Genomic DNA, 26872 nt, shown 5'->3' on the forward strand with positions numbered 1-26872 from the left:
CGTTGCGTGAGTGCGTACGAATTTTCGAGGGGGTTTTCCGGGACTCGGGACAGAGTCGAAGCTCAATGTAGGGGGAAGGGGTTGGTAGTTTGGGAAACTGTGCGTAAGACCGGCGGGTGCGACGGCTGCCGAGTACGGGTCTTCTACGCGCAGTCGGCACGACCCACGGCGGCGGACCCTCTCAAAGTTTCCCGCACGTCCACCCCGCGCCCGTCAAGACTGGGGAGGGCGTGTGCACCACCCCTGTAACTACCTCGCGCTCTCGCGGCACCTGTTGACAACCCTCGGCGACACGCAAGGCCGCCGCTGGTGCTGGTGCTGCTGCCGCTGGTGCTGCCGCCGCTACCGCTGGTGCCACACTCCAGAGCCGCGGTTCCTGGCGAGTGGTGGTGATCCGTACGCGTACTCACACGCCACCGCCACCGAAGTTTACGAGCGCACACGCGCACACACGTACAGGTGTCGTCGTCTATATCGCTGACGACGCGCACAAGCAAAAGCCGTGCACCGCTATCGAGTCCGAAGTTCGTCCGACACCCTGCCGACCAGCGCCGCCTTCACGATTCCGGAGAGGTAAGCGCACAGCGATTATTGTCATTATTAGTTTTTGATATTTTTGGGTTTTGACGTTTGCTCAATGTCACACACTTCGTTGGTCGTCGTCGTTTGCGACTGATATTTTTTTTTTTTTTTTGATTTTTTGATTTTTTTTTTTTTTGTGAGGGGTAATTAAAATTTGAACCGTCGCCCCGCTATACCTATACTTATTGGTGAATACTGACACAGCATCATCGTACGGTATAAAAACGGCGTATTGAGAATATAGTCGGAAATTTTGATTTATTTCACACGTCACCCCATTTCACTTGTCTTGTATAGGTACTTACCAGTCTACTGGCTGTTGAATATCTACGTGTTCGATATGAAATCATTTGAATAATCGTATTAATTTTGATATTATTTTTTTCTAACCAATTTTAGAAATAACCAAAGATAGCTCAATCAGTTTTATAATATATAATCACATGTTAATTGTAAATTTAGAAATTAATTATTATACTGTAGGTATGACTGTGATTAAACAATAATTACGTTTTAGGTATATATTATTCATTATAAAAATGGTTAAGTAATCACGTTACGAAAATGCATTATTATTAAATGAAAAAAACCAATAGAAAAAAAAATTAAATAACTCATCGGCTAACAACAATATCTGTTAATTAATTTGTTATTATGAGTCGTTAATTTTATTAATGGAAAAATATTTTAAAATGTAATTAATTATTTTTGATACATACCTATGTATTGTAATATATTATTATGTCTTGAATAACAATTTAATCACCAAAACATATAATACAATATATATTATATATCATTAAAAGTAACTAAATTTGAATGCAATAGTTCCCTCACACAAATAGTTTTCGTTTATATGCAGTGTGCGTTATAATATCATATTGATATTGTCACAGCTCATGTTTTTTTTTTTAAAAAACAACAAATTTCCAAGTGAAAATTGTATGATGTAGCTGAAATAATTAAAAACTACTTGATTGTACGTTATTTTTTCCGCTCGAAATGAAATTGAAAAATAAAAAGGACAACTAAAGAAAATAATAATAAACGAAAAAAGTATTATAACTATTTACTATTGTTATGAAAATGTATTATTCATGCTGCAATATATTATGAATATGTTTGTGAATAAGGTGATTCCTTATTAAACGAACTGCACACTTTTGCCGTACAAATTTAATGGGATTTTTTAAGCAAAGTTATTCTTAATGTAGGTACAACTTTTTTTCATGAAGAAAGCGATTAATTGCTTTATCTCAAAAAAATATTCTTAAGTTTTATATTCTATTCCAATTGCATCTTAAATCATTATTAATATTATAGAAAATAAAGATGTTATGAAAATAAATTACTCATTTTCATTGTAAAATGCAAACTTAATATCCTTTCAAGTACCTGGGTTTTTTTCCAATCATTATCTATTTACAATTATTACGTATTTGTACATGATAATATATTTTTGATAAATAAAGTTATGTATAAAAAATAAAATCATAAAATGCATCAGTAATTATTTACAGTAACTTAAATTGGATATACCTAACTTGTCTTTTGTACTGCTAACGTATTTACACAAAACCTATATTAATTTTACAATTTACTGAACATGTAATCAAAGTTAATGTTACTATTCACTGTTATAGTTATCGTGACAAAATGAAACGGCCCGTAATATAATAATAATAATAATAATAATAAAATACAAAATTTTCAATAGTTATTTGAATAATCAAGTTTTGGACATATATTGCCGTGCTGAAATGATCACGTGACTTGTGCTTTCCGATTAAATAATACTTAGTGTATATCATAATGTTTAATTAAAACACTATATTTAAACACGCATGATTTTTATACTTATGGATTTAATAACTTATTATAACTACTTAAGTACTTAAATATGTTTCTAGAAAATAAACTAGAATAAACTTGAACACCCAAATTATAGGTACCAATTTGTTGTTGTCGGTTAATCAACGCTATATATTGGTATATCCTTCCCATTAATTATTATTTACGATAATTAACGTAATAACAAATGAAAAAGGAACATCAGTTTTGAGGTAGGTAAATAAAAACCATAATATATGTTTCTCGAATGCGGTCGAAAACAACTAGTGGTGTTATCGTGTATGTATTGATTAAGGATATCGATTTTTTTCGAAGTTGATATATTTAAATTTTAAGAAAAAATCTATACCAATATGCGATGTCAAATATTTTAATTGTTAAACTGTGTTGTGTCTACGACACAAGAACACTACTACTTCTGTGCAGCGTATACGAAAGTAAAACATTTTAAAGTACTGTATTATATTTCATATACTTACATTTACATTATATTTTAATATTTATAAATATGTCTCAAAATATTAACGTTTTCAAAATGTATAACCTTCTCATTGCAAAATAACGTCATAATAACAATTTAGCCTGATATGATTTTTTTCAAACTTCCTCTCTAGCTATATACTTTGTTTTGATCATATGCATGATAAAAGATTATTATTTCTTTTGTTTACTATTTACACGCTGTTCATAAATTAGATCATAATAGCCACTACTTTTATAATAGTATCAAGAATTAGCTGGTATATGATAATTTAAAGTTATATCATAACAAATGTTGACATTGTAAAATAGCTATTGTTTGTTGTTTGCATATCATTGTAAGCTGTGTTTGAGTATATTTTAATAATAATTGTCATAGATGTTTAAACCTTTGAACTGATAAAAATATAACATTTTAATGGATAAGTTATTATATTTTTGATTGTTAAAATGACTAAAACATTCTGTTTAAACAAAATAAAACGAAACCCTTTTTTTCTGTTATATTTTAATTTCTACATAATGTGTAGAATATTTTATACCTAAATCAGACTATCACAAAAAGAATGAATTAATTTAATTCACTTCAACCATTTATTTACTAATCATACAAAAATATATATTCACCTATAAATTACAATCTGTGCTATCTTTACGCATATTAATTGACAATTTTCAGTAAACTGAATATGATTTAAACTTTAATTAATATATTAAAATGAATATTTTTTCATATAAAAATGCGTAAATTCGTTTATTAATTTATTTCATTATATTCTGTATGGAATTATAGTAGGTAGGTACATTATTCGCGATTTGTGGCTTTTTAATGTGCTAACGCTTAAATAATGATTAAGTGTATGCATCGTGGTAGTTTATTATTGTTATTATTGTGCATTAGAATTTAAAAAAAAAAAATATTTTAATTTCAAATGAAATAATTTATGGTTAGAACAGTAAAAATGCATTGGTAATTTAATCATATTATATATTACTATTATAATTATAACGGTATTCGTTTCAAAAAAGAGTAAAAAACGGATTATGATTAAAATTTAACATTAAAGTATAAAATTATCGTAAAACGTTACAGTTTAATAATGATTCACATTTTTAGTGCTCCATTAAAAGGATAAAAGAAATAGGTAGCATAATAGTTACTGTTTGTGTTTCACATTCTTTCGCATTCATTTTTCTTGATTATAATTTATTTTAATACATTTACTGATTAATCAAAATAAACGGGGGTTGGCTATATGATGGGTTTTCCGATTATTATATCACCAAATGGGTTTTTATATTAGTCATTATATTGGATCTATTCGATTTAACGATGATCGAGTTCATAGATTGTTGCTGTTGTTTTATTTTGTTCATGCAAATTACTGTTTTGGGTAATACGACTGTTATGCATGACAGTTACTACGTTATTTTTCAGTCATTAAAAAACCGAATTTAATACAACACAATCATTTACCATATATTATAGTAATGTATTAAGGTTTTATACCAAAGATATTAATTTACACTAAGATGTTTATATGCATTTTCTTAATCGATTTCGGTTAAATTGATAGATGAAATAGATGTGCGATTGCCTAGTTTGAATTAAAAACCACCTTATAAATTCACTTAATACTAGTCAATTTTAATAAATAATAACAATTAGATAATATAAAAATTGTACAGTGAACAGTTTTAGGTTAATAGGTAACGATAATAAAGTATTATAGTAGTATACGATCTATAATATCGTCTATATCTATACACAGTAGACAATTATTATTTTGGTTTTATGAAAATCGTCTTCACGTAAAAATTAATGTAAAACAAAACAAGTTAAATTAAATCACACTGTAACTTTATACCTAATTGTGTATGTGTGTCATTGTGCCAATAAAACACGTCATATTCCATCATATTGTGTAGTACAAACAATATTAGAACAATTTCATTAACCAAATTTCATATAAACTTTGTGAGTTTGTAGAGTGTTTTACATAACTTTTAATGAAAGCTCAAAAATATACGTTATACTGAAAGTGTTATGGTTATGCAATTAAGTTTAGAATTTGAAAATCATAACTATAAGTATGTGATTTTATTACGAAATTATACATTCCACGATTCCTCGTACTCCGTGTCTGCGTAATAACACCATTTTCGTTAACTTTTGGATCTAGTTTTTTTATATCAATTATGTACATTTTTTTGAACAATGCTGTTAAAACTGCATATATATTACTAGATATCTGTTCGTTGCTGATATTTAACAATATGATATGATTTTCATCCTACACTTTGACCTTTATTCTTTTTTATTTTCAAACTGTATTACCTAAGCAATTTGTATTTGTATGCTGTTCCAAAAAAGTATTTTACAGTAGAAATAAGGAATCTTATTTTCTAGTGGAATTTAAAAAAAATGAACATAATTCGAAATATAAATTTTCCTTGTCATATTTTATTTATTTTTCTAAGAATTTAGCTGCTGATGTCAAAGAAAATAATAATGTTAAATAGCGTTTATTTTTGAAATGTGATACACTTAAGCAATACATACGTAGTCGCGTGTCAGTTGAAATACATTTCTAGAAAGAAAAAAAAAACTGTTAAAATATATTTTATATCGATCTGAATAACATTAAAGAATTTGATAGAAAAACATAATTTTTTAAATATAAAGCCGATTTACTGTACAATAAGTAAATCACAAACTGTATATGTATATTGACTGGCACATAAAAGACGAATACAACTGAAGGTAATTTCGAATACTTTTAATCTTATTTCTCTCCTCTTTGTAATAACTGTTTCTATTATTACATTTATTATTTTCAAAAAAATATTTCATTTAATATACAAAACGAAAATACATTATAAATAATTTAAGGTTTACACGAATACATGGCTAAATGTTAGTTTATGTTAGGCGGGTAGTAATCGAGTGATATGGTATCATTATATATTATTATATACTTAGATTGTTTTGCACTTTTTAAATTAAATTATACTTTAAAATGTCCTACAGTTCAACAAGTCCATTGAATCTACCCTCGTATAAAGTGCCATCTTGAATGTCATTGTTAAAACATTGCTCTCGTATTCTATTATAAAATATAAAAACACGCGGCAGTCAGTATTTGAGAAACATCTAGTATAGTAAAGTTGTTATTCATTTATCATAAGTTATGTCTTGGGCTCTTGGCTTTCAAAACCGAGACGTTATGACGTGAAAAACTTCAAATAATTATGAAATTTAAACCAAACGGAACTTCAAAGTCTTCTACGATCTATTGACCAAATATAATTGTTTACTTGTAACATTCGTGCTTAAAATTATTACACTAACAATTGAGTAGTAGGTATAAGTGTATAGTCTTGATAAGATTCATTACGAATCTAGGGTTTAGTAGAAATGCGGAATATATTATTATGTCGCTCTGAATAATAATACTTCTACTTAGTAAATATTTCAAATTACAATCAGTGCGGATTAGAATGTATCTTAACGTTTCCGATAATGTTCGAAAACTATTGAAATAAATAATGTGTTTTGATAAATTAATATAGTAGGTAACTACAAAAATGAATTAATATCTTATTGGCGTATTTTTATATGGACTCATACTGTAGGCACACGCAATGCTAATCAAAATTTCTTAAGTAATAGTAAATTCAGAGATTTAAAAAAAAATTATTTACACATTGAGAAGTGTACCTGGTAAACGGTCACTTTGTACGGTCGGTTCATTGTTTAAAATGCAAAATACGGATACTTTGTACGGTCTGGTAAAAATGTGCATTGCAGGACGCGGACAGTGTCCAGGACACTTTGTACTACTATAATATATTCATATAAACATACATAAGATACCTATAAAATATATTATTTAAATAAAAAAGTCGTGATAAATAATATAGTATGGTCAATTTATAATATCATAGTCAAAACCATTTTTACGAGTTTTTTCTTCTCAATTTAGTTGAAATCGTATACAACTGCATACGATTTTCACTACAGTTTATTATAATTTCAAACTTGTTTATGTTCTATTATACACTCTATATTATTTTATCCATAATAATATGTATGTTTAATGCATCACATAGTATACGGATAATACCACTACGCTCTGCACAGTTCATTTTTACACGATCAAATGGTATTTTCGTTTTGCACTTTGAATGTTCAGCTGTACCAAGTGAGAGTTAAATCCGTGTATTTCGTTATCGATGTATAGCTCGTTTAAAATTAAAATCCCGATTCTAAAACGTTTAGATTTACGATTCACAGAGCCGATTATTAAGTTTTGATAATTCTGTGAAAGCAACAGCCCGAGTATAATGCTATTATTTCACCATATCAAAACATCACGGTTTTTTGTTCGATAAATTTATACTATTGTTTTTATTTATTATTATTGTTATTATTTATTTACATTTTGCAGTGTTTCCGTTCGCAGGGATCGCGTGCTAGTTAGAGTATACAGTCAGTCGTCAGTCGTTATCGTGTCGAACGGGGTGTAGTTTAAAGTGTTTGTCGAGCGAACGTGTTCTTGTTTCCCGAACACGGATATTATATGCATCGCAGTAACGCATCGACACCTCCGAAAAATATTGTTATTCCCAATGCTCGAATTAATATCTGACAGTATTTCAGCGAAAAAAAAAACTCCGTTAAGTAGGGCACTCTGCTTAATGAGACCACCCGGAGCAATGGATTTCTGTAAGTAAACGATGTGAATATTCTATACAGACAGGTAGGCAGGTATATTATGCGATATCGGTCACGTCACCAAATATGCTGGTGGTCGGTTTCGGTTTCAATAACGATTCGTCGTCCCGTGATCCTTTTCATAAAAAAAAAAAATAAAAAATAATAATAATAAAATGTCGTTTTCGTGTTAAAAGCAAATATTGACTGTCAACCATTCAAATGGAGACCGTCAATTACATCGGATGAATATGAAATACGTATATAATAAATACATCATTCCCATTCATGTTTCAGAATCACGGGGGACTAACTGTTGTATCGATGTTCAGATTTGATGTAAACATAAAAGAGCTTTGTGTACAAATAGTACTACAATTTGTTTTAATCGAACACGACGATTTTCAGTCTATAAATATAGATATTCGGGACGGAATAATAATTCGACACATTTCGAAAAACGGTTCGTTTTTATTTGTTTTTGTTTTATTTTGTTTTTGGTTTTTTTTTTTCATTAAAATATAACAAACAGTGTTCGTTTGGGATACTATGGGATAGTCATATTTTTTTTATCAAGTTTAGTGCTCTTTTTTGAAAATCGAAACAATAATTTGTACTCGTCAGGTGCCGTAGGAGTGATAGTAATTGATTATGTGCGTAATAATAATATATTATTTGATGTATACTTTTCGATTCATATTTTGTTCATATTATAATATAATCAAATTGATATATGACCTAAGTGCAGATACTTTTTAACAGTGCTTGAATAAATCAGGCTTTACAACGAAACTTGAGACATAAAAAAATCGAACCATTACGTAGTTATGGTATATAATACATACTTTATAGAATTTCTTTTTGTAAATTTATTTATAATTTAAGATATTCCCAGCTAGTAGCTATCTAAGTATATTTATGTCTATATAAAAATTTATTTTTTCTTTTACATAATTTCGATATAATAATTTCTTTGTAAGATAATTCATATTGTATATACCTAATGATGAGGTTTCATTCAAATTTTAAGTCAAATCATCAATAACAGATCATATAATTTAAAAATATATAAATATTTTTAAGAAAATTATTATTTAAAAAATGAAGTAAATACAGCAACAATATTTACGGTACCAAAAAGTTAGGTTTTTTAAACTTACTTTGAAAATATTTGGCAAACAACTCTTAAAATATCTATCATCACAACGGTACATTTATAATTCCATTAACGATAACAAATATTATACATAAAAATGAATAAGTTATAATTTCAATTCATTATCACACTATCACTATTCACTAAAACTTCTGTTTCAAAGATAAATAACTCTGGCTTAAGAGACTCTAAAACTCTTCATTGAAATCATTTTGGAATTTGAGTTACGTTTTTAACGATTTGAAACTTTTAATGAAAAGTTTAAGAGCGTGTTAGGAGATCCAATGAAATTACAGTGAAATTTCTCCGAGCATATTTAATTAAGGGAATTGGGACAGTACTATGTCAAAAGCGTTTCGAATTGTTGCCCAAATGTTCGATACTAAATGTTAGAATCCGTGTCAAATACGGGCAGGTGTATTTCGTGCTTGCATTAGGTTCATAATACTCGCGTTTATAAAAAGAATAACAATTGTAAATAACAAATCTAAATTTAATTAAACTCCGGTTTAGTGTTGTGTCCTTTCTGCTCTGGAGACCGGAAGAGAACCAATTAATTCGTCGGTTCACATGTCCTGGCTGACGGAAGACCCTTCGCTGGCAAATTGTGATTTTAATACTGTAGAACGAGGATTTTCCTTCAGGATAAGGTTAATTATTGCCATGTTCAAACTGATGGAAGGTTACATATATATAGTTTATAGTGTATTCTGTATAATATGTATATATGGTGTATGTGCCGGTTTTTCGTTTCGGGGAAACGATCGCGGACACGCAACTCCCTTTGGCCCCGTTTCTGAAATGTACACCAACTAATTACTCACGTAGCCAAAGCGGACAAAGGGGTCAAATAATACTTAAACTTTCTTATCTTGGATACTACATGTTATGATAAACATACCATACATACGATATTTTTATATGACACTATCGTTTGATCGGTTATTATACCGAAGGGACTCTGACTGTAATGACCATCATTAATCGGAATTTTAACTTGTGCGTGTTGGATTTTTTTTTAAAAAATAAATCGTTAGTGCCTGCAATCATGATATGTCGGTAGCACATATAATTTTTTTGCTGTGGATAAGTTTCTCGACTGGTTTTTAACGAGACAACTTTTTAATATGTACCTATTATGAATGGATGTCATGTACATTTCGTTGTTTCACATGACCACATTTGGTTTTGTACAAATACACGGATATTGATAAAAGAAGTAAATACATAAAAGGGAAAAATAGTGTTTGAAAATGACGTCATAAAAGATCTTTAATGTCAAATCAAACTCCTATACATTCAGTTTTCACAATATTGGAGCCTTTTGTTTTTGAGTTTCAAAAACGAATAAAATATAAACATTGATTAAACACATTTTTACCGAATTCATTTCCAGTAAAATGCCATGGTATAGATATGTTCTTACATGAGACAAATAATATTCGATTAATTTAAAGTTATATGAGTTTATATAAAGTATTTAAAATTTAAATAATAAAACAATATACGTATCCCGTATACTTGTAGTAGGTACAAAAAATTGTAAACAATTTAAAAATAGTGTAATTTTATTTTATACAAATATTTAAATTTTTAAAAACTTTTTTTATGGAACGTTCGTTCAAAAAAAAAAAAAATATTATATGTATATTTAAAAATAATAATGGTTTTTCAGAAATTGTTGTCCCTATAAAATAACAATAAAATAATCAGAAACGAGAGAATGTAAACATTTTAGATTTTGAAGTTCACAATGAATTGATGTTTTACAATGATGTTTTTTTATTATTTAATTTTCCATCAACTATTTTTTGGTACACAGTATGCTTAAAAATTCCAAGTACTACCTTTTTAGATGTCTGAAAATCGAGGGAGGGTATTTTTTTCCAGATAAATGTATATGTAATTATTCAATTATTCAACTTTATTTTATACTATAATGGTTTTCATGGTGTAAAATATATTTTCTCTTTAATAGCAAGTATTGTTTTATAAAGATTCAAATAAAAATGTATTCAAACGGGGTAGTTAATAAAATCATTATATTTTGTATTCTTAATATTAGTTGATATTAGCACTCGAATAAAAATGCACCATTAACCTTCGACGTGAAAGCATGTCAAACATCTTATCCGTGTTCCTGTCTTGAGCGTGACTTTGATCATGTATCTCCATCAGTTGTTCTACAACGGTTTTCCAAATGTACTTTTGAAAACAATGGAAAATGCCGTGATAAATTCAATCGTTAAGATCGTTCTTTGGGTTATAGTGACAGATCTCGAACCACAACAATGTCGCTATTAAAAGAAAAATTGACGTTCCAATTGGTTGTTTTTGTGGTGACAGTTACAACGCAGGTCCTGCTTTCGTTTTAGTTTTTATTTTTAAACATGTTATTGATACTTATTCGAGAATTATTTTTCTTAAAAATATAATGATTAACCATTTACTTAAAACGATGACGTTAAAAGTATCCTAAGGGAAAAATATTAAATTGAGTACATCAATACTTGATAAAACAATAATATTAAAAGTTAAAAAAATTAATATCAATTTTACAATATGTTTTTAAAAACAAAAGCTAAATTCTTACTGATAATATGAATATAATAGTGTAATCATTAACTATACCTACATTAATAAATAATATTAATCAAGATATTCAAAATAGATGATATATGATTACCATAGGATATATTATAAAAACATAATATTATGTAATTCATGTGATTAAGCTGCAGAAAGCAAATTAACATATTTAAAAATATGATAAGTTTTAAGAATAATAATAATAATAATGACATTTTAAAATTTGAATACATTCTATAGTTTTGTTTTGTTTTCGACAATTGAAGTAAATTAATTATAATTGCCTTATCTTCATTATTAATCACCCTTTTCTACACTTTAAATTAACAGAGTACCGTTTTATAATTTTAGAAATAATCTTTATCTTTACCCAAATAATTCATATGAATTAAAATTGTTTTATCGGCACAAAGTTTTATCTTTAAATATATATTAGTAAATACAACGATTATTTGGGCAACATTTTTACCGTAAATGCCCGAATTAATTGTTGGTATCTATTGTAAATAGCATGCATTATTTCCATGCTTAAATATTTAAACGAATAACGGTTTTCAGTTTTAAGGTATTATAATGTATAATAAAATTACTCGAATAGTTTAATTACAATAAGCCAATAATCCATATTTTTTTCGATAGTTTGTTCATATGACACAATAATGGTGTATTATTTTCTAAGCTCCAGAAATATTTTTCTTACACCAAAATGCAGGTAACCGACATTTTTCGATAAAATTGTTGAGTTAATTTCTCCACCTTGTCGTTGGTGTTCATGACGGACCATTCTTTTCTGAATGCTATTCGAACAATTTATACTTCTCGCGAATTTTCGTAAATTAGCTTAAGCCTTAAGCTGTAAATATTCAGTTAAGAATTTCGGTCACGGTCGTATCGAATGTGCTTTGAATACGCAGATACGTTTTGACCAAAGGATTTTCGTTGTCAACGTTCAAAATATATGATCTAGAGGATAAAACTAAAATTAAATAAAGATATTCAAATTTATTTTAATCTCGAGATCGAATAAGGCGCTTCTTAAAGGAATGTTTTGGGTTTTTGTAATTTCTTGATAGTCCGACGAAATTATACAAAATATAACGTTATATTATAGTATTAAGGAATTTTCGGCTTACTGAAAAATACTTGATCGAAGATTATATGTCATTTATATGTCATTTTGCCGGTGGCGACCGAGGCGTAAACTAGAGTGAATGAACTGTTGTACAATCTGGGAAATCATTTTATATACTTTCATCTTCTCGCTATAAATATTGTGCACCAAAAATGTTTTTATTTATACAATATAGTATTACGTATACTTTACAACGCTTATTATAGGACACGAACTCATCATGGGTTTATGTACGACATCACTATTACTAAACCGGAACAGTTTTTCAAATCGAAATTATTATTAATATTAGTAACGTAAAATATAAATTATATGGATTAAATAATTTATTTTTGATATATATATAGATAGAGAGAGGAATAGATACTTTTAAAGTTTCCACAGTATTATAATAATTTTAATTTACATGGCGTGTTTACTTATGCAAATTAAATGAAAAACGAGTTATCGTCACTGTAAATTTAATATTGCGTAGAAATGAAGTCGAATCGGTAATAAGTGACCTCCCCCATCGAGTGACGTAATATATTCAAAACGTATTGAAAATCGTTTTTACGCTGTAATAATGAGGGTTTCCTCGGTTATCAACACCTTCAAATCGGCGGCGGCCGAGTCGGTGGCACACGACCAAGAGTCGTTTTAAAACAGTTATTATTTTGTCATGGAAAAGGGTTACACAACATAAATTATTGTAAATAATTATTTACACCTCCAATCGTGTATTATTATTACATTTTACATATTATTATTATTTTTTCGATTTGTACAATTTATTAAAAAATCAATAACATTTCCAACTACGGGTAGAGTTTTACGTAATTTCTGGACGTATATTGCAGGCTATTGAGGATTGAACGTTGTTTATCATATTGCGTTTTTAATGCTTTTTTTATTTTTCATATTTAATCGTTTCATGAATCTTAATAAACAATAAGTAATAACAGTGTAATTTTTAATTTAAGATTCTTAAAGAATTATAATAATAGTTGTGCACAAAGTCGTTTAATAACCATAAGTTGTATTAAAGTTTAAGCGTTCGTCTGACGTTTAAAATTTATTTTAAATATTTTACACATAATCCAGGTATTTTATTCCTTAATAACTACCTCCTATTTATAAAAAATTAAAATCATCCAAAGCACAGACATTTTGAAAAATGATCTACCTCTATATTGAAATGTATAATTAAAAAATAAAATAAAAACTATATTACATCGAAAAGCCATTAAGTTTTACTCTCAACTCATAATATAAAACATGATGATTTTAAAATATTGTTACAGTCATACAGCTTTTTACTTTTTATTAAATGCTATTATCTACCTACAATAATTTAATGTAATAATAGCATATTATAATATTACAATAATGCACTACGAATACCTACTATCATTGACTTTAGCGATTGTGACACTTATATGCTGCCATAGGTGGTGTACTTTTACATCTCATTGATTCTGTTGCAAAAATATAATTTTCTCTCTCTCTCTCCCTCTCTATATGTATATTTATTTTTAGTATTCTAAACACTAATATAGTTTATTAAATTCAAATTCTTTGTCATCAATGAAGTTCTATTATTTTTATATTGTATACTATTTCAAAAATCATGAAACTATAAAAAAATGTTTTGTTTATGAAGGCATTATATTAATATAAAGATATTATGTTATACAATTGACATTTGAAATTAAAGGTTTTAGTAACGTACAGTTTGGTAAAGATATTTTTAGGGAATAAGCTTAATTCGTTTTCAATAAATATTTATTAAGTGCGGTGAATCAATTAAATTACATTTGGTATCCATAAAAGATGAAAACGATTGTTTGAAATTTAAGTTGTAAATAGGTACTATAAAAAAAATATATATATTATATACATTATACAATATACATTTATATATAGGTATTGTTGTCTGCAGAAAAAAATAGCAATATATGACTGACTTTTGATCAAAAGGTTTTAGTACGGATAACTCGTTTTTTACCTTTTTTTTTTAAATTTAATTTTTGAATTTCAAGTCAAATAAAAATTCTTACTTACCCGTAAATATAAATTATTGAAACTTAATAATATAAAAATGTTACGTTACGTTTTAAAGAGAAAGCCAACGGTGTGTAAATATGAATATACCTACTGTCATTAATCATCTAAAATGTTTGTTTTGAATGGTACTTTAAATTATGTTCCTGCACACGGACTACTTTGTTGTTTACATTTATACCAATTGCATAATATAAAAATATAATTTAATTTATATCGTTGAATTGTATTTTATTTATTAATTAAATAATAAATAATATACGCAAATCCCATTATAATAATATATATTGTAATGAAATACGTATAATGTGTATACATGTACTGTGTATTTCGCTTATAAAATAAATATGAATAAAAATAAGTATTATTTTTATAATTTTTTTGTTTGGGAGAAAAAAACTTGACGATTTATTACTAGGATTCTAATAGGTTATTGACAGTAATTAATATATGTCGAAAAATGGAGTTTTTTTTAAAATTTAAATTACAATCGTCAACGCAATTTACCAAAATCATGTACCTACTAATAACTTAACCTAATAGATTTTAAAATTAACTAACAATTAGAAATACTTACAAGTTTAAAATTCGGCAATGTTAATAATTATTTACTATAAACGATAACATTTTCTTACTTAATTTAGTTTAATTTTAAACTATTGCTTCAACGAACTTGTCCATATTTCATTGTACGGTAAGTGAGTATTGACTTATAACTTATATACGTTGTAAGTTAATAACAGCAATTAATATTATATGTAATCATATTATACTTACATGTATAATAATTATTAAAATATGTAATATGTATGCGATTTTGTTTGGAAAAAAAATCAGTTTTATTTTTCTTATCTATACTATATGAGTCTGCTACACAAAATTGTAGTGATTTGACCTCAATTTCCCTCAAAAATTTGACTGATATAACTTTGTCTCATTTCAAAATGAACTGCATGTGCACGACTCAACAGTGCAGCCATTTATGTTTTTAATTTGTATAATAAGATGTTTCTAAGCTCCTTGACATTGATCGAAGATTCATGGTAACATTGTTTTTTACCGTAGACTTCTACGTATATTAAGACTAGATTGTAGAAAAGTACGTTAGTATAGACTATTATAGAAGTCTATTTTTTCAAGTCTCATTGCTCTTAAGTCGTGAATAAAGATTTCATAACTCATATAATAAATATAACTTTTTATAATGTGGTGTTGTGTTTTAAATTGTAAGAAATCAAATTGTAAAAATACAAATATAAAATTTATTTCTATTACCGACAAATGAAAATAGGTATGTAAACGAATTATTAATTATTAGTTATAGTTATCATTAGTTTATAATAGTTTGTAGGTATTAAATTGATACATGAAAATATTATATATTAGGTTTAATGTATATACTGTATAGCTTACATATTGTTATCGTCTTGTTACTTATAGGTAGGTATAAGATAATAAATTGCTAAAACAATACAAATGTAAATATGTATTAAATTAATAAAATATATTCAGAATTATAAACACCATATTTGTTTTTAAATTTTTTTTCTTAGGTAGGATAAAATGATTCATCATTCGATTTAAATTGTTATTTAGAATGTAATCGTTGTATATCATATACCTACACACACGCGCGCACCCACATATTATAATATATTATACTTACCTAACCTTACCGTTCTTAAATATTGCATAATACGATCAACTTATAATAATATGGAGTAAACTTTTTTTATAAATGAACGATTTTCAGCGTAAATGTTTTAGCAGATAAGTTTTAGTTTCACCCAAAATGTACATTCATTGTTCATTAGCCATTAATGAGGATAAATCGTTTATAATATAATATAAAATGGTGAATGAATCATATGATATTGAAACGTGAAAGACCTTTTCGACAACTTTAGATAGATAGAATGATACTTTCTATCAGTATTTCCGTTAATTATTTTTATTTCACTGATCGGGTAGGGAGATATTTCACTAGATCGGTAAGCGATAGAAATAAATCCTGAAACCGGGTATTTGTACTCTTCTATCAGAGCTTGAAAAAAAATTCCCTCCAAAATCATGGAGCATCAATCTTTCGACCAAAAAAAAAAAAAAAAAATCCAATCGTCAAACACCTATCAACCACTCAACCATCATCCAACAACTGAACCCTTAAGTCATTGTAGCCAAATAGATTACAATTTATTTATATTAATGGGAGGATATTTTTAAGAATTTCAACAGCAAAAGTAATAAAAAAAAGTAAATTTTTCAAATTATCAATCATTAATTAATAGCACTGTGCAATCAAATATGTTTGTATAAATCAGATCAGAGTATTATTCAAACGTGTTATAAGACAATAGGTTAAATTTTTATTTCTATATATTATTTAAATTTACAAAATAAATTGTAATTTTAAATTCTGAATAGGGTGATGGATATATTTGATTTACATTGATATATATTAAATTAAATATTAGTTTTGAGCTTTAACACTTTATGAAGCAATTAAAATATACTTCAATTTTTAACTTTGAGGTAGTGTCTTGTAATAAAATAGTGTTTAATTGAAATCTAGTTGGTACTTTCAAGAAGTCCAAAGTTTAAAATTCCCATTACTTTTTAAAACAATTAGGAAAAACGAAAAAAAACTTACAGAAATATTTCTGCAATACAAATTTTTAGTAAATGATTTTTTTCTGTAATTCAAAAACAAATAACCATAGGGCCTAGATAATTGAAATGTCCACCAAATATTTATTTAAGCATTATACTCGTAATTTATAATAATAAATTATATCGTTTTTATGTTACATAATATTCTTCATGAGTCGTCTTTCCTGTAATTAAAAAAAAAGTTTGGTTAAAATATCTAAGACCATATTCTTAGAAATGTTGACATAGTATCTAGTTTTTTTTTGTTTTATATTGTACTATATTTTATAATTTAAACTAAATTAAGTTTAATATACTATATTTACCTTGTCAATAACGAAGTTTACTTAAAGCCTACTGTACAGCTGAGTTCCTCGCATAGCTAGTAAAAATATATGTTGTATAATTTTTAGCATATTGAATGTTCCATTTTTATAAAATAATTAAAAATAAATAAATGTATATAATGTATTAATTATTGAAAACTACCTAAAATCCACAGAAATTTAATATTTTCCAAAAAATTAGAAATGTGCACTTAAATTACAATAATCATACAATAAATAATATACTTTATTGTCTATGGTCTATGGTTTATTATTTTATACCTTATTAAAAATATCGTGACCAAATAATTTTAACGATTTGTACTCAAATTGCTGAACTTATGACTAGGAAATATAATTTATGTAAAAGTATAAATCTATACAATATAATATTATAGACAAACGTAAAATTATTATATTCATGAAATTTCCGGTCGTTTTTATTATAATTTGCATATTCGTGCGTTTTATTTTTATTTTTCAAACTGCAAAAACTCTTCATAACAACAATAATAATAATAATAATAATAATAATAATAAAACATTTACAACTATTCAATATGAACAATAAAATTATAAAATGTTTAACGGTTGAAATATACATAATACATTACACTGAATGTACCTATCAATGCTTATTTTTCGTTGAATGAAAAACGATTAAAAAATAAAAATAAATAAATGAGATTTAGAAGTGGTATATATTCTTATCACGACAATCTTTTGAATGACTCGTTATATTATATAACATTATTCATTTTGAATACAGTTTTCTGTTTTTGTGCGTTAAAAATAAACGATCTTACATTTCTATAAAGTGCATCACTTCGTAGTACGTAAAATTGTTTTTGAGTTTAACCGTGATTCACGCGTATCTCCCATGGCACCTTAGTACCGTCTGCTGTAATTAAATCGTATTAAAGAGACACTGTTGTGCACAATCGCCAACGTTATGTCACGACCCATTGGATATTGCAGACCACGAGCTTTGAAATAAAATACTCAAGGTGTGATAACGATTAATCGTAAACTATCGCCTCCAGACAACTCGTAAGACAATGGTTTCGCAGAAAGTCGCCTTTTAATGGTAGACCGCTCGTCCGACATTCATAATCTCGTGGTTAACATTTTCGCGATAAGCTATTGCTATTGTTATAATATCTTTTTAGGCGATGTTTTAACAAAATGTTGAATTTTAATCCCTATTGTATACCATAAACATTATATTGTAATATCGTGCAATAAATTATAGTGACAACTATATTATTTTATAGATTTAATAAATGTATTTTTCACTGATTCGTTAAGACAGTTGGGGTTATCAGTTGAGGTAATATTATAATATATATTTTGTATTCGATAAAATGAGGATAAAAATATTAAACATACGTTGTTTTTTATTTAAATATTTTTTTGTGATTTTATGACAAATTTAATAAGCAATTGGCTTTAGTTGATAACTTATTTTAGTATAATGTATTATAATATGAAGAAAAATTTAACATAATTATGATCTACTATATCTATCTAAGAGCAATTTGTTTAAATAATGTTAATCTTACTCTGCTTTGCAAAATGAAAATCATATGCATTGATTATAATCTACAACAATCAGGTCAAGGTAATTGCTAAAGAAACTTTAATTGAACCATGCAAATCATGCAATTCCGTCTTACTTTGGGTCATGATTTAAGATTAATCCAGCTAAATTATCTTACGTTTTAAGGAATTTACCATTCAAACAACGATTGTGTTGTGTTAAAAATGAATTCTATTTTAAGACATTCTTATATAATAAGTACCTACGTAAGAAATGTATTATATGCTAAGGTAAATTTATAAATATTATAGAAATATATTTATATTGTAGGGATTCAAATTGTGTAATTATAATTTATATTTCAATATTTCAATATAATATTTATATATTTGTTTTTACTAATAAAGATATTCTTAGTAATTGTAAACAGTATAAATTTAAATCAACAAAAAGCTCAGATTTAACTTTTAAGCGTTAGTGACCAACATAGGTAAATTATTATTTGTTCGTTAATTTTTTCTTACTATTCTCGTAATAACTATTATTAGTCCTCTGTTGAATTTTTTAATCAAAATAATCATAATTATTAATGATTTTATAGAATATAAGAACATCCTTGAATATTCTCAGTAATATAAATATTATTCATTTTACATTTCTTCACGATAATAATGATATATATTATTACATGATAATATTTTTCTTTTCTACGAGCTCCTGTCTTGCAAAGTACACGATATCATTCTCTCAGAATAGGTGAAAAAAAAGTCAACAAAGTTTCCTCTCCGAAGAAACTTGTTGTAGTTACCTGCCAATTATATAGTAACGGAGGTATGTAGGGCTATTTAGGGGTATCAAAGAACTTTATAATGCCTTAGACTAATTATTATACTCGTTTCAATATAATAAATAATAAATGATATTATATAATATATAGGTAATATAATAATGCTGTGCAATAAATAAAATTATACATTTAATATAATACCATAATATAAGAGTAAAAAAATACGATTGTTCCAAAATTTTCGATTATTTATTTATTGATTTTCAACTCAAATTATTAAAATATGTTAAAAAAACACTTGAATAACATTTTAATCACACGTTATGCATTTCAAATAAAAGCTATAAAATATTTTATAAGTAAAATAATAAAATAATGTTATAAACATAAAAAAGGTAACTAAATGATTTTCAATATTATAATTATTCGATTGTTATAATTCTGGAAGTAATATTATTAAAAGTTAGTTCTCATTAAACAATTCAGTTAAAAAAAAAAAAAATGCAATAACTATTTTTGTAGTTCAGTGCAAAATGTAAGTAATACCGTGAAGTTAATTATAACTTAGCCATGGTCATATCAGATATAAAATTATTCATCTTGATTAATTTCTCACTTCGAAACTTCGTCTTTTATAGCTATTTGTTAAACTTATGCTTCTTTAACTGAACATTTTCCCCATATCTAAGGAATTCATTATGTTGTTGTCAAAATTTCAATATTACCTACATATCGTGTGTCTTTATTATATCGTTTCTTTATACATACCATGACTAACGAATGATATTTCGCGGGGAGGGGGACATTGCATTTTGACCACAGTGTTCACTCACGAGAACAGATGGTTACAAGTACAAACGAGTCGAATCTATCAGATCGTTTATGGTATTCGATTTTCCATACGTTTGTATGATGATGCGAGTACGTATTTTCGATACCAAGTACGGAGTCGTGGCGAACGTTATGCGGAATTTCTTCCCAATATTTTATTTCAGAACCCCATTTGGAATTCTGTCAACATACAAGTGAATAATACGAAATGGATAACCAAAGTCCCGAAAAAATGTATTCTGTTTCGTTTCCCGTATATTATACCTCTATAATAAAATACTGAGTACACTCGTGCGCATGACTGCCGTTGGCACCAGACATAATATCTCTCGTCGATGCGATGTTCGTATTATATAATATTATATAGCAGTGTATAAAAACTACAAAGTATTCAGACTCGAAGCTATCCCTGTCATGATATACCCGCCCGTTACAGTGCAACTCTCTATTGCACAACAATACAACCTCAAGCATTATAATATAATAATATTATGATAAGGGCTGGGAATTTGATGCCACCCCCAAAACAACTAAGAACATTTCATATTAAATAAAACATTAATGCTCTCAAACATTTAAAACAACGTTGAAATGAATCATGAAACAAATTAATAACAAAAAAAAAAAACACTGTATAACAAACCATTAGTAAAAAAAAAAACATTTACGATAAGTGCAATGAAATCTCAGCAATAATTTATTGTGATATAAACTTACTATTATAATATACGTTCTGATAGGTAGTATTAGGTAGTCATTGGTGAATTTTGTTTATGGCATAGCAATATTTTTAACACAATCATTAAAGTAATTTATTATTCTATAATTCTGTGACAATTTTACTAATAATATGAACAAATTTCCCGGGGACATTTTACTCAAATGGCAATTTTAAAATTTTTCAGACGAATATTTTACGGAGTACGATATAATTGTATCAATCTTACTGTCATAATTATATATTAATATATTTAGTCCATTTAGATTTATCTTTTAAAGAATGTAAATATTGTATTCTTGGCACTTTTTTGGGTAAGATTTATTTCCCAATTAACAGTTAGTTATGAAACAATTTTGAGTACCTATAATATTTTTATGCACTATTGTATGCTACATGGGGAAACACTGTTTTGCTGCAATGACATACGTTACTGTATGTAGTTTTTCCTGTCACGACACGTGCTTGTCGACAGTTTTACGATCTTTTTATATTGTTTTATAATTATTATGTATAATGTTATGTCTAACAGTTAAAGTAAGTTAAGTTTACTTAATAGCTTAAACGTTATTTATTAATATTATTACGGAAACAAGGAAAAATCCCGATTAAATGTTATTGATGATTTTTTCGATTGGTCAAATTGTATTCTTAGTATTAAATAAAACTAATGTAATAACAATTTAATAATTGAATATTCAAATTAATTTTAAAAAATAAAGCAGATAATTGTATAATACATTGTAAGAATTTTAAAGTATTTAAATGATTTAATGCAAATTTAAAAGTTTGATAAGATTAAATGTTTCATTCTCTACACAATGTCTATGTAATTGAATGGAGTAAACTCCCTATAAACCATATTACATTCAGTAAAAATTATTTTAATTTCTAAAATGCTTAATTAATGTAAACTGTATTCAAATCATTTAAATTCAAGAGGATACATTTTCTCTTAAAACAATTTATTACTTATAAGTAGGTACTATTTCTTTAAATAAATTAAAGCATAAAAACAGACAATTTTAATTTAAAATTGACATCAAACAATTACCACTTAACGTATAAAATTGTCATATTCTTGTATAATTTTTAATGCCAAAAGTAAAAATCTAAAATAATATGTTTTATGTAATTTTTAATGATGTCAATATTTTATATTTATCAAAATCAAATTACTATATAATATATTAAGTTGATATTCAAATTTTAAAAAGATAAATTTAAATGTATATTTTCTATAAATGATATTATAATTTATCAGTAAGAAAACTGCAGAGTAAGACGTAAGATAATTAAACGACATGTTCTAATCGAATTTTTCAAATAAGTTGATACAGGTGTACATCAGAGTATTTAAAATTATAAAATAAATATTTCCAAAGTTAAATTCTATAATTTCCAAGTGTCAATGATCATCACAATGTCACGTTTCGTAAAAACGAGGATTCAATTTTTAACTTTATTTTATCATTATAATGATAGTTTTGATAATTAATCCATCATAATCGTATAAAAAAATGAAATTTCGGAAAAATATTGTAATCAATGTAAGCCAATTATTTAGATACCTGTATGAAATATCCGGTTGTATAATTATATTTCTAATGAAATCATTCCAAAATATACAATATATATATACAATATATTATAATGTCTCATGAATTTGGTGTCGTTGAGTTTGTTATAATTAAAAAAAATTAAATTAAAGTCAAATAAAGTGTTTACTTTTAATTTATAATTCTGACCATAATACATTTTCACACAAATATTGATTATAAACAAAAAAATAGTAATTTTAAATACTTATTACTATACACGTCATTATACCTACCTACAGGCTACAAGTAATTACTGTCATTATTGTGATCAGACATTCATTGTGTTACATTATACGTTCATTTTTTATGTTGAATTTTGATAAATCGAATTATAAAATATTAGTTTGAATATTTGAATCCGTACAGGTAATTTTGTATTCATACCCACGTCAAACAAAACCTCTGTAAAACAAGTATTTTGGACACGGGTTTTAGATCGATTGAAATATTGGTGTGTGTCAGTGATGGTTTGAGTTACATAAATATAAATGACTATTTCAAATAATTTAATAGCCGATTAAATTAAATTTTTCTAATATTACTTCTAGGCATTTATTAATTATTGATTATTATATATATTTTATAAAATGTTCATTTGGAAAATCGAAAAATAGGGTACGCCTATTGTATCATATCGAATAGTATTATGTATTATGTTTTATTATCATTATTATTAATTTATTGTGTAAAATACAAACGTTGAACTGGACGACTGCTGCAAAAACGAGAACTTATTTTTCTCCATAATATTCTGCAGATATGCGGAATAGTCTATGAATACACTACACAGTTTAACATTAAAATTTGAAATTTATCGAGCAAAATAATACTTAACGACGTCAATTCATTTCTATGTTTTACAAATCAAATGGTTAGATGAGAATATGATTTTAAATTCAAGTTGACCACTGAAACACCTTAAAACCATTTTGGTATTTTTTAGAAATATACGTTAAACAATAGCTGCAATACGTATTTAATACCGATGGAATCAAACACGCGATGCGATACCATCACAACATTAAAATAAAATAGTATAATGTTAATTGTATTTATAATAATAACAATATGTAAAAGCAGGGATGATTTAAAACCTTATCCGCAACATTAACCATTCATGATGCAGTGCAGTATAATAATAGATATAAAAATCACGAACATTATTATTTTGTATGTGTGCATTACCATATTTCACTATTTCAGTATAATGCTGCAAAGGGTATATATATCGACTATTTAAAACATATGATGTATATAGATTTGTCGAATGTGAATGAAATTGGGAACACAAAAGTTTTCTTTCCCTCCCATACATCATCGACCACTAGTGCATTGCATGTCACCATAATAATATTTTCATTCTAATACACTGTTTTATCTGTAATAAATATCATCATTGATTATACCTATAAGCACGACAAAAATCAAAAAAAAAAATACAATAATCGAATAGTTTATAATTCATTTTTTAATAATTGATTTTTTTAAACGCTTACGAAATACGTAATACACTTGAAAAGGACACCACTTAAATAATGAAAATATGTAAATTCAGCAATAATAATTTATATACATAGTTTATGTTTTAGACGTAAACATAATATATTATACTATGGGCATGTGAAGGCCTGCTGGTTAGCGAATAAAAAAGGGTGTGTTGGACACGATAAATCGTTCTCGTGTAAAGTTACTATTTTGAAAAAAAAACTGAATATTTATTAAATATTGTCGTCTCTACATTACTACCTGCCTTCCTGTTAGTATTCAACAGTGCAAGTTTTAATATTTAATAATAATAATAACGAGGTATTTATGACTATTATAGTATACGAATTCATTAATGATAAATTGCATTAAACTTCGTCGTCCTGCACAAAACATCGTCAATGCACTACACTGTAATATATACAAATAATATATGGTTTAGGGATTTCATTGTATATAATATATTCATCACTGCGGTTAAACAGTAACCCACGGATTCGAACGTGTTTGACCTATTACATATATCATAGATATGTTTCTTAGAATATCACACTTGTAATGATGAATATAATATTTTATCCATGTTCTCGCAACAAAATAATTTTCCATTGGTAGACCACGGTCCATGGGTAGCGTAAGAAAAAATGTCATTAAATATTATAAAATGAAAAAAAAAATCTTGACAACATTTTTTAAACAATTCCATTACTTCAACATGTAAAAGTAAAACTTACAGTGATTTGACTGAGATGGTGTTATTACACTTCTTTTGTCTCATGATTGTAACGTTAATTTTAAATAATAATTTAATATTTTTTTGTTGTTAAAATCCATTAAACACATTGTTAAAACATTACAAAATGTATATAATTTTCACTAAGCACCTTATTATGTTTCAGGTTTTTAAAATATTGTACTTGACAGATTTATCAAGTTCATACTTCATTAGGTAAGTACGAAAAACAAAATAAAAATATAAACTTATAATTAAAACTAATGTTTTGGTAAAAAAACAAGATGATTTAAATAAGAAAAAAGTACATTTTTTCCGGGTTTAAACAATAATTTGGCATTATTTTAATGTAGATTTCAGCTTACATATCTTAAAATTAATTATATCATTATAATATGAATTATTAAATTCATTAGTTTAGTTATAATTGAGAGTGAATTGTATGAAATATTAAGAGTCAAAACAAAAAAAAAATTGGGAACTCTTTGAGTATACTTAGTAGGTCACTACAACTGATGTTATAATAATTGTAATTAAATAATAAATATTTGTATGGCATAATACACATTTCTGTGAACGAATAAACAGTTCACTATTCAAAATCAATATCTTAGTATATACTATATATATTATATAACTATTAATATTTACTATATATTATTACATATATATATATATATATATATTAGAATATAGGGATCATAACGATTGGTGTTTACTCGTAAGTCATTGTAATGATTATCCATTATTTATTACTCATACGTATATTATTATACACATATATTTATGCATAAATCATATATTATTATAATTTATTATTTTTTTAATTTAATAGGTTGAATTTGTTTTTTCCAAAAATGTCATTTTTATTTGCAAATCAAAACCTATGTTCAGTAACAATTTTTGAATTGATTCGATCTATAAATTGCTATATATTTGTTTAAACGTTTTGAAAATATCACTATGTAATTATATATGTACGTAATGAAAACAAGTTTTAAAACTCTACGAATAATATTATTTGAATATTAAATATTCATCATCATTTTTTTTTAAATACCTAATTTCGTCAATATTTGAACGTCAACTTCAATTTTAAATATTTTTAAAATAAATTGTGGGTATTTATTTCTGATAGTTGAATAAACTTTAAGAAAAACCTTATTTTATATGTTTAAGCCTCGGTTATTAATATTGAAAATCATATGCATTTTGAGCTACAAAATAATTTGTTAATATTCATTTAAACTCAGAAATATCCTCTATGAAGATCAAAGTAAATTAAACATTATATATGACGCATACAAAAATAAATTATAATAGGTACCTACACGTCGTTGTAAGATTAATTTCAAATTTTCCTTACTGTATAGAGTATAAAATCAAATAAAAAAATCTATATGCATTATTTCTAAAGAGAAAAAAAATAATAATTAATTTTGAAATTATATTATTTACCTAATATAATATTATTATGAAACATATATATATATTATGTATATTATGTATAAATATATTTTAATTTTCATTTTAAAATGATCATATAATTTACTATAGAAAGGAAAATTTGTATTCAAACAATTATATTTTATCTCTTCGCAACCCATATACGTAGAGATTTTCGAATTAATTAACCCGTTGTATGTACGAGT

General features: G+C 26.3%; 1 protein-coding gene across 4 annotated transcripts in view; it reads left to right on the forward strand.

Annotated features, from left to right (window-relative positions):
* The first annotated feature begins 340 nt into the window (after positions 1–340).
* Positions 341–26872, forward strand: part of LOC114120886 (BAI1-associated protein 3) — a 149923-nt gene continuing 123391 nt past the window's right edge. For 2 of the 4 annotated variants that reach the window (XM_050204856.1, XM_027982969.2), the window contains exons 1-2: positions 342–573; positions 25387–25436. The gene's annotated coding sequence lies outside the window, so the exon portion shown is untranslated. Of the gene's footprint in view, positions 574–7364; positions 7643–25386; positions 25437–26872 lie in introns of those variants that run through there. The other 2 variants (XM_050204854.1, XM_050204855.1) reach the window with 2 other exon arrangements.

Source organism: Aphis gossypii, chromosome 3 (assembly GCF_020184175.1).
Source record: "Aphis gossypii isolate Hap1 chromosome 3, ASM2018417v2, whole genome shotgun sequence".
Classification (NCBI taxonomy): domain Eukaryota; kingdom Metazoa; phylum Arthropoda; class Insecta; order Hemiptera; family Aphididae; genus Aphis; species Aphis gossypii.